The sequence below is a fragment of the Strix uralensis genome, chromosome Z (genome assembly GCF_047716275.1).
Source record: "Strix uralensis isolate ZFMK-TIS-50842 chromosome Z, bStrUra1, whole genome shotgun sequence".
Lineage (NCBI taxonomy): Eukaryota > Metazoa > Chordata > Aves > Strigiformes > Strigidae > Strix > Strix uralensis.
The window spans coordinates 14857070-14869642 of NC_134012.1; the positions used below are offsets into that span (position 1 = coordinate 14857070).

General features: G+C 41.8%; 1 protein-coding gene across 3 annotated transcripts in view; it reads left to right on the forward strand.

Moving 5' to 3' along the window:
- Window positions 1-6896: 6896 nt before the first annotated feature.
- LHFPL2 (LHFPL tetraspan subfamily member 2) overlaps window positions 6897-12573 on the forward strand; it is a 129323-nt gene continuing 123646 nt past the window's right edge. For all 3 annotated transcript variants that reach the window (XM_074856758.1, XM_074856755.1, XM_074856757.1), the window contains exon 1: window positions 6897-6982. The gene's annotated coding sequence lies outside the window, so the exon portion shown is untranslated. The remainder of the gene's footprint in view (window positions 6983-12573) is intronic.

Below are 12573 nucleotides of genomic sequence, written 5' to 3' on the forward strand. Positions count from 1 at the left end.
ATATTTTCAGAGTTCTGGTTTAGCCAAAATATATAATGTTGGCAAAAGTGCTAGACTGCATTCTTTCTAATTTGCTTTTACAGTCAATAAGCTTCAAAACAGAAAGTAAATGCTTCTGAGAGAGAAACAAGGATCAAGGTGAAAGTGTGATTCAGGACAGTATATCTAACTGTATACATGTAAAAGAGGATTCCACCCTTTTATACAGTCTGGAAATAAAAAGCTGATAGATTGAACCTGTTATATAATTTCATTTTGGAGATGGATGTGATCATTTCATATTATCCATATTCAGAAATAGGGAGGGTTCCAATATATTTGTGATAAGAGCCAGAAAGGAAAATAGAGTGAAAGTAGAACCACATAAGAAGAAAGGGAAAGGATTAAAAAAACATCCTAAAGTACTGTATTACAGGTGGCTGACAAGTAAAGAAGATGAGGATAGACTAGTTCAGACTTCTGGGCTGGAAGGCATCATTATATCTTCTGTTTTATTAGAGTGCAAGGTGTGGAAATGCGAAAGTCTACAGGACAAACAAGACAAAGAGGAATCCAACAAAAACCAATCTGCATCATCATTTTTTCCTCTTTTTCCATCCTGGCAATGCCATGGTCAGTGTGTACAATCCTGAGCATCCAGATAAGCATAAAATATGCTAGGAATCCACTTCCCATCCTTGAATGTGGGGAATGTGTGGAAATTAGTTCAAAAGCAGCACAAACTGCCAGTGGGAGTAATCAATGTCTGTAACTGCTCTCATTTTTGCTACTCCAGGTCTCACTGACTTGCCACATGGAGTTTGGGAAGCCTTACTGTAATTAATCATGGTTGAGTTATTCCCTGTGCAGGATTGCTCATTGGGATGCCCATTTTAATTCTGAAAAATGTTTCAAGCAGTTAGTCTAGAACTGGGGTTATGGAGTAAGAAGACTGTTTCACTGAATTTCTTTGGATAGTTTAGGTGAATCTTCCCAATTCTTAAGCATTTTCTTCAAGTTTTAAATTTTTTTAAAAACTTGGCAGTGTTATATATAATCTTTGAGATTTTCCTATCTCTAATGATGTTAGCACTGATGAATGAAAAATATTAAATAATTTAAAGATATATAATTCCTAGAAATAGCACTAGATTATTTCCTTTTATAATTTGTAACACAGCCAGTAGAACTGTAGGATATTTTGGACAAAGTCCTAGAAAATGCCTCATTTGTGATAAATAAGCTAGTAGTTGAAGAACATGTCAGAGTTGTTTTTTTCAACTGGATATATGAGTTGATAGAGTAATTTCAAGTATATGCATAGTATCCTGCTCAAGATCATTAAATCATTTGACCATATATGTTTTCTCTTAGCACTTCTTAGGACATGAAAAGAAATTTTAAGACATTAGAAGAGAAATAGATTAGCATAGCTGCATATTAATGTGGGAATTTCAGTAGATGAATGTCATATTTAAAACCCAGCCTCTTTAACTATTTACACCTAATAGATGTCTTGGTTTGCTGAGTAGAAAGGATACTGCTAATTTAAGTTCTCATGAATTACTGTCTCAAAGTGCACTTAAAAATATTCTCTGTCCTAGAGCCCCAAATTATGCGAAAGGAGATAAAACAGCTGTTACTGCTGTTGTGTCAGGCAACATTTATTTGGCTAGACAGCTTTTTTTTCATACTACTTACAATAATATGTGTTTCAAAAATACAGATTAGACACAATGATAAATCTGGATCCCTTCAGTGAGCCTGAGTGTCTGTATTCAATTACAGCCTTCTTAAAATACAGTGCTGGATTCCTGCTTGTACCACACTGGCTGAGTCCCAAATTAGTTTAACAATTACTGTCCCCAAAACACCAAACTTGATTCAGAGCTGGACTGTCAGACCTCAGCATACTCAAGCAGGGTCAATAGATATCTCTTGACACCCACCAAAGGCCTTTGTTTCTTCTCATTGTCTTCCTTTTAAAGGTCTCAGTCTGAGACACTCTGATTTAACAGACCTTATTTCTTCAATTTGTTTTTATTTTGATGAATGCATACTGCTGCCTTGTATTGATCTGCATATCTGGAAGAGTGTTTTCTTCATCACTTTCCCATGGAAGCTCTAAGCAGCTGTCCTTTGTTCCCTTTACTTGTTCCTAGTATTGAAATAATCTACATGCTGTTAAACTAACTTTCCTGAGTCACCTTAGACTTTCTCCTGTAGAGGTGAAAATCTCAAGATATCTCTCTGGATATTTTGGAATTAAACTATCAATTCAAATCAGTATGGTTAAAGACAGCTCCCAGTCTTTCCTTCCAAACCTTCCTCCCATTTCCTTTCTCTCTACAGACATCTCCATGCTCTCTGCCACTCCGCACTGATCTCTCCCTACGCCCTCACATGCAGATAGTCTAGATGCTGTATGTTTATTCTGTGCATAATAACTTTTAGATAATATGTTTTCTGTCTGTCCATGGTTAAAACTCTCACATAAACTTTATTTTGGGTCTGCACTATAAAATTCCTTTTCTCTTAGCTTGATAGATTCCATATGATACTGCTGTTACCCACACAGGATGATGTTGCACCCTTTTTTTATTATCTACAACATAAGGTGCTAATTTTGAATGTCTTTTTCAGCTTAACCACAGCCTCTTGTCATCTCTCATTTGCTTCCAAAGTGTCCACTGTATTACAAACAATCAGTGATGATCAATTTGGGGCTTTTTTTTTTTTTTAATTGATAATTGATACTTTTGCCAAAAATGCTGATCAGTGGTAGTTATTTAGTTCTCAGCATCCTTCTGCTTGTCTGTGCCTAGGCATTGGGGGTTTTGTCTGATTTGTTTAGAGTATAAGATGTTTCTGTCCAGGACACCCTGATTTTACTCTGTGTTTATAGTACAGTGTGAGTATGATCCATGACCAAGGTTCTACAAGCTTTGGTAAAACAAATTGTAACAGATGGGTTTCCCCACTTTTCAAAATGTATAAATATATTTTGTCCCTACCTTCACTGGTGATAGGGTAGAGGGATCAGGTTCTTTTCTGTAACACCATATGCTGGTTAACGCTAGAGGAATGAACCACTGAAAAATAAGATGTCATAACTAAGTGCTTACAGGAACTGAGATTTCTGAAGCTGTAAACAAAAGCAAGCATTACATGAGAAAGATACATTTTCTTGGAGATCTATCTCAGCTTACTTTTCTTTGGGGTAGAAGAACAAACAAACTGCAATAAAATAACACCCGTGCCCTCAGTCAGTTCCCTCAGACTCTTCCAGAGTTGAGTCCTCTGTTTTGTATATTTCCCACTACTTTTTGTCTCCTTAACTCCCCTCTTTCCATTTTCATTGGAGTTCTTAGGACAAGTTCCAATTTTAGCATTTTTTTCCAACTTTATTTTTCTCCGGTAAAATTCTTCCCTATGTGTTTCTATAGTCAGACCATTCATTTCAATAGAATATTGAAATTTATTCCAATCTTCCACAGTGAGAAGGTTTTGGAACAGCAGACACTTAAAAAAACCACAGTAAAGTAAATACAATTAGGGAACAAATCTAATATGAATATATCTGAAGCTTATAAAGTTTGCTGTTTAGTCTAACTACTTCTTCTAATTGCAGTATGCGGACATGATATTCCCTTTGTTAATTTTTAGCTTTTTGTAGGCACCATATAGACATTTTTGTATCTTCTCCAACATTTTTAATAGTTTCCAGTGACTATTCACAGACTCAGCAAGAGCTTCATTTTGAGCCAAATAGTGTCTGTTCTGCTTTCCAACCTATATGTTATTTGCTAGTTATTTGGATGTCACAGCCTTTGGTTGTACTTTCTGCTATCCTGTTTTGTCTGCCCTGTCTATATTCTATTCTTATAACCTTCAGAGAATGTTTTTTTGGGCCACATCCAAGGCTGTATTTGTTCAGGTGAACTTCAGGAAATTTCAGGGTAAAATAATCCTTCATTCTAACAGCCTGTGGAGAATTTAAATAGATCAATCAAAATGATGTCAGGTATTACTATCTGAGGTTGTAAGTAAACCAGTGTTTAGAGAGGAAAACTAAACAAATGGATGCCTATGAAGTTAATACTTGGGAAGATCTATGAGCAAGAGGAAAAACCATTATATCATCTTTTCCATCTCATATATTACTTAATCCAAAGTGTGCTTGTTTGACATCTCCGTTTCCTGTTTGGATAATGCATATGTGTTAAGTTCTGGTGATGAGTTATTTGTTTGTGCAGTTGGATTTCAGATAATCAAAATAAAAATGGTTAGAGCTGCACATCAAAGCCAATACTGTAATTAGTTAACATTAAAACCTTGCTATTTTGATAGAAGGAAATACCAAGTTCCTCACACCAATTCCAAATAAATAAGCATTTCAAATCAAGAAAATGATACGCTATGCTTAGATCTGTCTGGGTGCCTATCCTTGGCCTTCAGGGCCAAATCAGGGGATTTCAGAGTGCTGCTTCCTACCTCCTAGTAAAAACTGCCTACTCGTGACTGTTTTCTAACTCGTGGACTCATTCAGCCTCACAACCTGATGCACCGAGCTTGCCACACATGTTTCTTCATCAAGGATAATATGGTAAAAACTATCTGTAACGATCTGTGCTGAGGACCAGACAGCACCTGAGGGGGTTGGACTATCTGATAGTCCAAATTATAATGTTCTAAGTCATAGTTGCCCTTTGTATTACATGCAATGCTGTGAGTCTGTAATTGGTTAAAAACTTTAAAAATCGGTTAAAAACTTAAAAACTTTATCATAATGTTTTGTGGGTCATAATTTTCTTATAATCCAGTGTAATCATTCCCATTAGTAATTACTTTATCCAATGACTATGTAACTGTTCCTGTATAACTATCTATGGCCATCTATTAGGAAGACTAGCTCAAAGTGCACTTAAAAACTGGAATGCAGAAGGTCTCATAGCTTTTTGAAAATTAATACATCTATTATGGTAATTTTGTATTATTAATAGAGCAGTAGCACTGTGACTCTTCTATTGGTGTGAAGTCTCTAGGGTTAAAATATTCTTTAAAGAGATGTTTATTTTGGACAGGCCTATTGAGTTGTCTCCTATTGTATGTTAAAGTAGCTGCTCTCAGAGGTCACAGAGAGTTCAGCTTTACAAAGACACCCTTGTTTTGTAGAAAATGAATTTTCAGAGTCTTTAATGGGAACAAACAAAAATGTCTGTAAGAAAACTTTTTTAGAATGTTTCATTTGATGATTTTTCCAGAAAGAAAGGGGAAAAGTAACAAAAAGATACAAGTTTGGACAATAATCAGACATGAAAGCATATGCTGTTTTCAGTAAGTGTAGATAGCTGTGTATGTTTGTAATGTTTCTGCCACAGGAACATAATTCTTGGTTTTTTGTGCTTGTTTCTTCCTCCTAAACCTACATACTTATGAAAACATTCACTGACCCTTGGTTTTCTGAGCAGCAGACACTAATTAAAAATGCACAGATCCAGCAACTGGACCCAGTCAGATGGAGTGTGTCCTTGCACAGTTGAAGACTTTGGAGTCCCAAGCAGTCAGTGGGGCAAACCTACATTGATCGCTCTGTATCATCAGAGTGAAAGAGTAATTCAGCCCAAAACCATAGCTTCAGGTAAATGCAGTGTTTGTGAAAGATACCGTTCTGATAGCCATGAAAAGAGAACTCATTACTTTTTTACGAGGAGGGCAGCTTTAGCTGCAGCAAATCAAGTTTTGCACTGGTGGAGCACTTAATTTATATCTCTGAGATACCCAGAGTGATTTATTTTATTGACCCACTTAACAGCCAGTTTTATCTATTGCAAAAGCCAGTTCCAATCCAGCAAGTGAAGCTGACATCGAGAAGAGCTGTATGAAGTTAGACACCTGTCATCCACTTGCAGTGATCAGTGTATTACACGAGGGCACAACAGCAGGGAATAGCAGAGGCATGCAGAGACGTGTCTAAGCCTCAACCATAATTTTCTCTGCAGAGGCTTTAAATGAGTGTTGCTGCTACTAGACATGTATGTGCTTAGCATTAGACATCTTAAGACACTTGAAAAATTAAAAAGTTCTTGAAAATGCTGGGTCATCAGAGTGCTGCTTTGAAACTGGAAGAGTGTTAACTGGGATTTTAAAGGGAGACTGGTGGGAAATTGTTTGTTCTGACGGGAAAAGTTTCAAAACCAGAAGCTTTGCAGGCAATTTTTGAGACATTTCCTTGCAATGTAAATTGTATAAATATTAACTGCATTTTTTCAGAAGGTCTAGAGAAGGAGGAATGTTTGGAAACTGTGGGAGTTGGTGTTAACCATTCCCGCTTTCCATTCAGTTCATGCTCCACGACTCGGTCCAAAGGGGCAGATTAACTGTGGTGAGCAGTGCAATAGTTAATACCGGGCCTGACACCGCCAGTCGCGAAGGCCGCTGCCGGTTGGAGGAGGCAGATGAAGGACCGTTGTCTATTTAAACCGCCAGGATGGCGGGTCAGCGTTTACTGGGGCTGTGTCCAGAGACCCTCCTCTCTGGCCAGCCCGCTGGGACACGGACCGGGGGACACACCAGGCCGCCCGTCGCCGAGGTGCCGGGTGCCCGCCCCGGGGCGGTGGCTGCCGGCGGGGCCCAAAGCGGCCCGGACGGGGCCTCCTTCCCTTCGCCCGCCTCCCGCCTGGCCGGCCGCGCTCCCGGCTTCCCCCTCCCCGGGCACGGGCACCCCGTCGCGGCCGGCGGTGTGAGGGCGAGGGACGTCAGTGTGAGGGGGCCGGTCCTGGGTAGGGCAGGGCGGCCGCGTCCCGTCCCTCCCCGCCCCTCGCCGCGGCTCCCTCCCTCCGGCTGGGGGCGGCCGGGTCGGCGCTCGCCGCGATCCCATTCCTCCTCCCTCGGTGCATGGTTCGCGGCGGGCGCGGGGGAGGGCGAGCCCGGCGGGGCGCGGGCCGGAGGCGGCGGCGGGAGCGGAGCCCCAGCGCGGAGGAGCCGCCACTGCCGGGCGGAGGTGAGGTGGAGGCGGCGGCGCCGCTGCTGAAGTTGAGGGCGGGGGGGAAGACGTGGACCGCTGGGCGCGTTTCCATTCATTCCCCGTGCGGCGGCCGGGCTGCGGGTTCCCTCGGGCCGGGAAACTGCCGCGGGGAGAGGGAGCACGGCGCCGAGGTAACGGCGGGGCCGGGGCTGTGGCGCTGGCGAGAGCCGCCCGGGATCCGCCGGGGAAGCGGCGGGGCGGGAGAGCACCCGCTCGCCCCTTCCCCGCGGGGCGGTGGGGAACCAGGGCGAGACGCGGCAGGGGCGCCCGGAGCCTCCGGGCTGCCTCCCTCTCTCCCTCCAGCGCAGAGGGGCTGCCGGGCGGGCGGTCCCGGCGGGGCGCGGCTCTCGCCGCCCGGCACCGGGCGGGGGCCGGCGGCGCTGGGAGGGGGTTCCCCGCGCACGTACGCAGCACCGAGCGGTCGCGGTTGCCGTCGGGGTGTCGGTGGCCGCGAGGAGGGCGGCGGGGGGCTGCCGCGCTCCCTCCTGTTGCGTTTCTGCGGGAAGCGCTGTAAGGAGCCGGGGCGCAGACGGGGGGGGGCCGAGGCGGGCGGCAGGGCGGGGGCGCCCCTCGTGGGGGGACGGGTGGGGGCCGCTCGTCTCCTCGGCGAGCTGCCTGGGGGAGCCAGGGTTCAAAGCTCGCTTTAGCGCCTTCCCATCTCCCACGAGTTCTTCCTTCCCCTCGCCTTTCTGGGCTTAGTTTTAGGGGCGGGGGTGAGTGTATTTTGTGTCTCAGGGCCCCTCAGGAAAGGGCAAGAAGTAGATGGCACAAGTTACTAGTGAAAGCTTGTTGGTAGTTTAGGCGTCGCTCCAAAGAAACTCGGTAACACACCGCTGAGATTGGACCCCATAATTCAGAAGTTGCGGGTGCGTTGGAGCAACATCAAGTAAAACAACATGGTCTGGCAGTGCTGTGTCCGGACAAGTGCGCGCGCTGCCAGTACCTGGTGGCGGAGTGGCTGGGTTGCTCCATCGCAGTCAGGGTACACCAAGCCAGAAGTAAGCAGATGAGACGCTGTGGATGAGTGCATCCTGATGAGATGTGTCATTAGGAATAACTGAGAACAATTAAGAAGCTCTAGCTGACCCCATCTAGAAGAAAATAGTATATATGTTGATTAAAAAGTTTGTCTCTCTTAGAGGAACACTACTGCAGATACCTCAAAAAAAAGTCTGCTCTGTCCCAGTCCTGCAGTGGGTTCTGGCTGTGCAAGCTCACACCTGCAAAAAGCCTTGTTTTCAGGGATTTGCTTTGGTCACAGAAACCTTACAGAGCTGTAACTCATCGGGGCCTATAAATATGTGCTGTGCACAGAGTGGCTTATTAGAAAGTGTCAGTGACACTAAAATCAATGTTCCAATTCATTTTTCTGAATAAAACATGCTGCAGAAATATAATCCCAATTAATCTTTGGCACTTGCTTGAGTATTTTCTCCATGTCCACCCATTGTTAAATGCAGGTTATAGACAGAATTAGAGCAGTTGTTAATGAGAGGGTTTTACCTCAGACACAGTTTCATGGGACCATTCCTTGATTTTCATTGCATATGCTAGTTGCAGCCACTCCAGCTTTAATTACATTACTACTTTCTTCACAAGTTTCCTCTGTCTGGGTCATGGAGTGGATTTAATCAGTATGTAGGAAATTGCCCACTTTACTTTTTTTGGTTAATCATCTGTTTTTATTAAGCATTCTGGGAAATGCTTGCATGATGATGTACCCACATGTCAGGCAAGTAGCAGTAGTGTGTCGTTTGCTCTTAAGAGTGTAAATCCTGGGAACTGGACACAGCATTTCTGTATAAAAACGCTATAGTCCTTTCTTTTACCTATTTAATCAAAGCATATTCCTCCACATCTTCTAAAGTCACCCTTGATTGTGCTGGGCTGGTAAGTTTGGATCAGGAATACTGCTGATAAAGACTGAAAGGAAGCCAGTAATTGCCGTGATCCTTTTTCATGTTCTAGTTTGTGGCTGTGAAAATGGCTTGTGGTGTTCTGTAATGCGGTAGGACAATGACATATTAAGGGCTGTATGCTATTGCATCAGCAGAACCTGGCTGGGCTGCAGGTGACCATATAGCTGGCACCAGGCAAAAAACCAAATGTTTTGTATTGTGTATGGTGTAGACATTGCTGTTTAAATAATAGTTACATGAAAAGGAGAATTCATTCTTTTTCTGAGTGATGTGAAGAACACAATTATTATTCATCAAAATTTTTGTAGTTCCAGAAGCTTCTCCTATGTTAGACATTCAGTACCAGTTGGAGGGCTCCCCAGTAAAAGAGAAGCAGTGGTTGTGACAAGGGGGCGTGCTGAACACGGGATGGCAGCTCCTAGCTGATGTAAGATTCCTGGTTATCCACTATAGGCATCAGCCAGTTTCTAGGAATTTCACCCTCAGTATCTTAAAGTCAACTTGTTACAAGAGAGTCTCTTCATGTACGAATAGCCCCCACCAAAGTGGCTGGGCTTGCCCCTCACCATGCAGCAGTCCCAGAGCTGTTGTGTGAAGCTCGGAGTCGGGAATGAGGATGCTGCTCTGCTGTCCCTAAGTGTCCTCACTTCCTACGCACACGTGTGTTCATGCACAGGCACAAGTATGTATGGCTCTTCTTGTTGGCTGACACTTCGCACCATCCAGCCTGTGATGAGGAGAGCAAAGATCAACTTCTGAACTGCTGGTGGTTTTTGACAGTGAGAGAAGCTGGTTTGTGTCCCCATTCCTTCATTCCTCATGAACAGGGGCTTTCTGTGTCTTCCCATTTGCCACTTTCCTCTCTGTATTTGGGGTGTCAACATTTTGAACTCACCTGGGAACAAGGGCAGAGGTGGTGAGTGGCTGGAAGGTATTACTGGCTCCCAGAGCCCTTTCTTTGATGCAGAGACAGTTGCTGATGTGATTATAGCTGACAAGTCTGTTAAAATGATGCCAAAGACTTTTGCTTAGATTATTTCTCCCTTCTAGTTTTCCAGCTTTCACAAAAATTGACAGGATTCTCCTGGGTCATGGTGCCTAAAATCAGCCCTGGAAATCTGGAACTAACAGGGTGTGTTCTTCCAAAATCATCTTCCTACAAACAGATGAACTGGAATTAAACTGAATGTAGGGTCTTTGTAAAGCCCAGATAAAAAACTAGTGTTGTTATCACTTATCTTAAAATTGCTGGGGAGGTATGGTCAGATACTCTGAAAGCTGTGTAAACAACAGTTCTACTATTTAATTTTTAAACAGTCTTCTAAGTAAACCAAATGGTTTCAATAATTTTCATGTTATATTATTGAAAGTAGTTAATGCATTTTGGAAAGTATTTTAATGCTGATCTGAGATCTTAATTTTTTTAATTGCCTTTGTTTCTCCCTATGTTTAAACATTAGGAGGTCAGACATAAACCATGGATAAGCATTTCAGCATCAGTTAATCAGAGAATAATCAATTTTCCTAGAAGTGTTTTCCTAGAAGATAAATTTGTGGAAGGTAATTCCAAAACAAAATCCACAATGGAAAAATAATTAAATTATTTTATATTAAATATAAAGCAGGCAAATGACTGCAAATGTGCCCAGTCTATGTGAGTAGATCAGGAATATATCTGAAGTTCTGAAATCAGGGAATACATGTAGCAATTGGGCAATTATCTTTTCCATGACGGAGCACAAATAAATCACAGCAAAAGATATTTAGAGACCATTGTGCTCTAGGATCCAGTTTCTGATTTGGTATATGTAATAAACAATTAGGAAAAAAAATCACAGTCTGTTGCTAAAGATTAATTTCTCCAGTTTTCCTTGTCTTCTGGTCTTCATAATTGTACTATCTTTTTCAGCTTGGAGCTGTATAATAAAGTTAGATGTGAGCTCTTCAAAGGTGAATCCAGAATATTCAAGACATAGCTGCATGAGCAGAGTGCTGCAGCAATATTTGTTCCTTAAAACATTTCGTATTTATATTGGTTTAAATGCTGTTGGTTAGGGTTTTCTTTGAGGGTTTCTTTCAGGCCCATGGTGAAAGCATGGAAACTAAATTCATGGAAAAACCATGAGAATGAAATAGTATAAAAAGAGGGAAAAAATGTCTTGGAGAAAGTGTCATATTGCATTGCAGCCAGTGAGAGGATTATAATGAATGAGCCCAGACACAGAAGGAAGCCTTACTTTAAGCTGATTTTCAGATCTTTTATTTTTCACCTTTATACGGCTTCTAGTGCTCAGAATAGATTAGCAAAGTAAAATTGCTGAAGCAGCTGTACAGCCTCCTTTGTCATTGGTGTCGATGCTCCATTTCAAATTACTTTGTCTTACTATTGTCATCTTATTTTAAAGACGGTGGAGGTATTGTTAGATTCGTGTTTTATACATGGTATCTAACATCTTACCAGTGAAAATATCTTGGGTTTGAATTAGCTTTAGAGTTCACTAATTGACCTTCATGTTCTCTAACACCTGACATCATATACATTGGTTGTATTCTCATGCATCATTTATGACAATTCACCAATAACAGTATTAATGCTGTCACTCTGTTCCAGATGAATAACAGTAAGTTTTGTAGATAAAATCATATAATGGGCTTTAATAGTACAATTGATACTTACTTTAAAGTTTGACTGTAGGTTGTTGGCCTTTTCATCTTGCAGGATTCTTTTTGATCCCAAGTAGGTTCTTCGTTATGGTGCTTTATAAGTTTACTGCTAATAGAAATGGTCAACATGATAATTGTAGCAATTCTAACCTGGTGCTGGTCTGAACTGAATGTTTCATGGGTTTGTTAAAAGCCACAGATTTTTTTAAACCAGCTTTGTTCAAGCAGTACAGTTTCTCAGGGTGGCTGAGACTTTGGGTAGCTGTGACAGAACCTTCTTGGTTTAGCTTCCAGGCATAATCCCTTAAACCTGTGATGTAGGATGATAAATTCAGTCTCTGTATTTGATCTTCTGTTGAGATTGCAGATAGGATGCTGGTTGGTGCCATCTGTGTTTATAGATTTTGCAATAGTATTCACTGGGAGATTATCTGAAAGCCATATCAGTTTACATAGGTCAGTGAATTGCAGCTTGAAAGGTTTGTGTCTGGGATCATTGTAAACAGGTTTTTCAGAGTTTTAATTCAACTTTCATTTGTCAAAACCTGACCTAATCACTAAAGAGTGTGGTGGTGCTAATACACTGATCTTATATACTGGCAAATGCATTTGAGAGCAGCTTTATTTTAATGGTTACATACTTTTGTTTTGTTTCTTAGTGTGTACGAATTGCTTTGATATGTCCCGTGCAAACAGTAATTTCATGGAGGGAAAGCTGTAACAAAAAATATTTTCATATATAGAGGTGATGGGGTTTTTTTCCTGCAATGTTAAATAAGTGATATATATGCAGTGGTGTAAATATTGTTACTGTTCCTGCAAGTAAAGTACCTATAAAAGAGAAGGTACTGCAGCTAAGAGTACAATTGTCAGATGTCTGGAGTTTACTAAATCAAGATTTGTACAGAATTTCTCAAGAGAGTTCTTCATGTGCAAAGAATGGCAGCATCTTTGTGCACAACTATATAGTACTGATGAATAGTA